This window comes from Neltuma alba, unplaced genomic scaffold (assembly GCF_004799145.2).
Source record: "Neltuma alba isolate B1F8T4 unplaced genomic scaffold, ASM479914v2 tig00012228_pilon, whole genome shotgun sequence".
Taxonomy (NCBI): domain Eukaryota; kingdom Viridiplantae; phylum Streptophyta; class Magnoliopsida; order Fabales; family Fabaceae; genus Neltuma; species Neltuma alba.
In genome coordinates this window covers 339,133-343,792 of record NW_021636758.1, presented here as the reverse complement: position 1 = coordinate 343,792, position 4,660 = coordinate 339,133, and the positions used below count along the sequence as shown (strand labels likewise).

The 4,660-nt window shown below is 32.9% G+C and overlaps 1 pseudogene; it reads right to left on the bottom strand.

Annotated features, from left to right (window-relative positions):
- Positions 1-1,656: 1,656 nt before the first annotated feature.
- On the bottom strand, positions 1,657-3,467 carry LOC114725160 (remorin 1.4-like; annotated as a pseudogene).
- Between the last annotated feature and the right edge of the window lie 1,193 nt (positions 3,468-4,660).

The window sequence follows — 4,660 nt, the reverse complement described above, 5'->3', positions numbered from 1 at the left end:
TCTTTATCCCTGGCTCGCTTCTCGTGCATGCGCTTCCACTTCCACTTGTTGACGCCGCCCGGGAAAGTCCGAGGACCCCCACCCATGTTTCGGACCAAGATGAAGTTGCAGAGGATTTTCGACAATGCCCTGGATCGTTCTGCTACGACTGACGAGTACATCGTTTCGGAGGGGACACAGTGTCAATCCGCGAAGAAGGGTTTAGGTTTATGCTGGCGCCAAGAGGAAAATCAGCACTACTGACAATTCAACTGCCATCTTTCAGGGGGAAAAACCAATACGGATTATATTGCTTTTATCACTTCTATTCTCATAAGCTCCACTGAAAAAAAAAAAGAACCAAACTAATTGCATTTTAATATGAGTTGTTAATTGCCATTCAATGCATTTAATGTTATTTTGTATTCATTTTTAGATTGTACTTTTTTTTGCACAGGGTACAATATTAATATTAATATCACTTCCGGTTATTAATATAAGACTCATTTGACTTTTACTTTAATCCTAACTGTAAAATTTCAATCCATTTTATCTCTATATTTATCTTTTTTTTAAATAATCATTCTAATAATATAGTTCTAACCAATAAACTTGATTAGTAAGAATATTTAAGAAAAATAACACATATTTATTATAAATAATTACCTTAATTTATTTTCTTAATTTATTCAAATTAATTAATTAGTTTTTATATTTATGATGAAATAACTATTAAGTTTATCTGGTACGGTCTGAACTTTTTTTGGGTGCAAGGTCTGAACTTGCAGCCAAACGGAAGGGAGAAACAATGGGAATTCCATTGCAATGTTTGGTTGCACATAAGGAAAAGGAACCTCCCGAAAATATAAAACAATGGATGTCAAAATCTGTCTGGCATGCTTATATACCCATACATATACATTTCTCATGTAATGATAGAGAAGTTAGGTGTGGCCAATGATTTAGTACCGGTTTTAAATAACTTACAAATAACTTTTTAATAATAATTTAAAATACGAGATAAGTATATGAAAAAAAATTCGTCATAACTTATGTAAAATATATTTATTAGTGCTTTTGAATGTCATTCCAAATAAACCCATACTATTTATTTGCAAGAATTTTTTACTAAAACATAAGTATTATCCTATTGAAAGTAATTCTATTCGGGTATGTTAGATACTAAATGTTAGTATATCTCCAACAATAATTCAAACCTTAACTGTGAAGGATTTGCCTCTTCCGCTATACTCAATCTTTTTAGTATTTTTTTAATTTATAATCTGTTACAATGTCTACCCATGCAAATTTATTCAGGCCCAAAAAAAAAAGCCCGCGCAAATTTATTTGATCAATCTATCAATTTAAAAAAATATATCAAAGCAACCTATTACTAAAAAGGATGGTGGAAGATGATAGGAGCAGTATTTTGTAAAAAGAAGTTTGTAAATATGGTTGATGCTTTGTTTATTTAAAAAAAAAAAGAGTAAATTTTTATTATCGTATAATTTCATTTCGTGTAAATTAAGGGGAAAAAACGCAGAAAAAAAAGTGGACTGCAGTAATTAGTGAGCCACTCTCTTGTTAGTAAAGAATAGCCATATCAAGAGTAGCAAACACTTTGTAAAAAGCAAGCAGAAGACAGCTTAAACACAAATCGGTAACTTTATGATGGTATTCATAAGCTTTATTACAAACACTTGAAGTAACCAGAACAACCGCAAACAAATTTTATTATTATTTTATTTTTTTTTTACAGTACGCAGTAAGAAACGAAAGACTTTGAAGCAAATTCAAAATATGCAAGAAGCAAAGCAAGGCAAGACCAAAGAGTAAGGTGGATGAAACAGGTCAGGCACTAAAGCACGCAAGAAATTTTCTTGGAGTATAGCCACTGGCACGAAACTTGGAAGCCGTTTCTTCAACCTTGAGGCACTCTTCCTTTCTTTGAGCTTCAACCACTGCTCTCTTCTCCTGTGCTAACTGGTGAATCTCTGCTATTTTATTCTTCTTCTTTTCCACATACTCTGCCTTCTTCTTCTCCAGTTTTTCCTAACATTCCAAACGAGTTTCAGTCAACTAATTTACCTCATCAAAATATTACTAATCTAGATAATCCAATAAATTTAGAGGGAATCACCTCAATTATCTTGAGCTGTGCTTCCACTGATGCTTTCTTGCGTTCCTCCCACAGTCCAACAGCTGAATGTTTCTTGTATGCCCTGTTTCAGAATTTTAGTTTCATCAACTACAACCTTCAATATGGTGAAAAGTAATAAGAGGAATTCTCAACGCGCCCATGATTGTTAGAACCAAGAACTGTATTTAGCAGTAAGAAATGGAATCAATTTAACTTCAACCCACTGTCAAAATGACCAAAGAAAAATGTTCTTGTTCAAGAAGCTAAGCAAGAAATTTTGATGCTTTAAGCTTCGGATATGGTTATTAAATAAAGAAATTGTGATTTCTGTGATAGTCAAGGCATTACTGTATCATTTATTGTCGAATATTTGTTTAATAAAAACATCATCAAGCTGCGTAGGCTCATAAAAAGGAAGTCTCAATTTGTCATTATGATTAGCAAAATCATATAAGTTCCCATCTTACTTGTTATCCGCCTTTGACTTCTCACTTTCTTCCCATGCTTTGATCAGGCCAATCTCTTCTCTGTCTCAACTCTTGCAAGCACAGAATCTAAAAATGTAACAATTAGGAAGCTACCTACCTCGTAAAATCAACAACGATTGTACAATTTTCTAAAAAAAAAAACAACCTTTATCGACTGAATCTTTTGAATCGTTCTTGGCAGGAGGATCTGCAGCCTCTGTAAAAATTAAAGCAAATCAAATATATGACAGTAGCATAAAAAGGAGGCCAACTACAGAAACAAACTGAAACAGTTAAGCTAATTTAACCTAAACAAAGAGCAACGAGCTAGTGAATTCATCCAAGTCGAAAACGAAAATTCCCTTCATTGTACTAACAAAAATAATCAAGCTTTCCCTAAAAACCACAGCCCTTCAGGATCAAAAAGCAATAAACACGTAATAAAATGAATTTATAGAGAAATAATAGGCAAATTAGAAAGTGTGAAAGGAGAGGTTCTGCACAACAGAGCAAACCCTGATTCTTAAACAAATACTAGCCAGTAACATCCGCCAAATATAGAAAGAGGCAAAGTGAAATGAATCAAGAAGCAACTCGGCTATGATCAAAAGAAACAGAGTAAAAGGAATTAATCGTGCATATAATTAATTATTGCTGAGAAACAGAGGAATTTGGAAGACCTACTTTGAACAGCAGAAGGAGGAGCTTGAGCGACGCCGTTTGGAGGGTCTTCCTTGGGGGAATCGCTCTCTTTAACAGTGGAAGCAGAAGGTGGTGAAGAGTCAACAGCCTCAGACAGAGTCTGAGGTTTTGGTTGTGGTTGTGCTTGGGGTTTGTTAGCTTCTTCTTCAGCCATGACTGTGATATTTAGCAGAGAGCCAAAAGCTTCTTCTTCAGCCATGACTGTGATATTTAGCAGAGAGCCAAAATAAGAGTTCTTCTCTCTGAATGAATATCGGACATGGATGTTCTGTTGTGCTCTGTTCTGTGCTTTATGCGCACAAAGTATGCTGCTTTGGTGGTTGAAACCTATGACCCTACCACCCCTTTGTTTCTTTCTTTTTTTCGTTTTTTTCCGTTACTTTCGTCGTTTTCTTTCTCCTTCCTTCTTTATTTCTTCTTTGCTGTTTTTGTTTTCCCCTTTTCAGTTCTTTGCTTTGGATTATTCATTATTCGTTCCAAAGACAGGATGGGATTTGTGAGCACTTGTGAATTTTTATTTTATTTCGATGATAAGTTGATGTCCCAAACTGAAATAAATTTATAGCATTTATAGATATTACACTGTATCAGTAAAGTCAAATCAAGTAAAGATATCACCTAAATGAAAATATAATTGTCATAAGGGTATAAAAAAAAAAAATCATATTTTTAATATGTATACAGTATTCTAAATATTTATAATATATCCTGCATTTAAATATTTTGTCCATATGTGTCTAATAGCCTAAAATATTTTTTTGAATACAATTTTATATTTATCAATTTAAAGGTTATGTTGTGCTAAAAAAAATACTTGGAATGCACTAAAATATATTTAAGGCATTAAATATAACCAAAAAAAAATAAACGCATATAAAAAAATATTTCAAAATAATAGATAACTATAAAATATTCTAGCAGCTAGCGGAGGGATTACAGGAATATGATTAGTACCCAGAAAAAAATTCTATAAAGAAGGCGAGCGTCTTTGAACTTGATTATCATTTATCCGTGTAACGCTTTTATACCATTAATGTGATGGACGTCGCATCGAAAGTTGGTAAGTCGAGTCACCTGATTTTATTGGTCTCTGTCGCCCCTGACATGATTAAGAAGAAGAAGCATTCAAGAAATTGTCAAATAAACTCACTTTATATGCGTTTCATAAAAACTTTTTTTTCATAATAATACGGTCACACCCTTGCCAGTGTTATTTTGAAATAAAATTTAAAAATATTACTTCTAAAAAATATTAATTTTGTTTGCCAAAAAAAATTTATTTTATCAATCTCAAAAATCCGTCATTAATATTATTCTTTCTACATTTGTAGTTCATGAGCATGATAACTCTGCAAAGGAAACAGACCATATA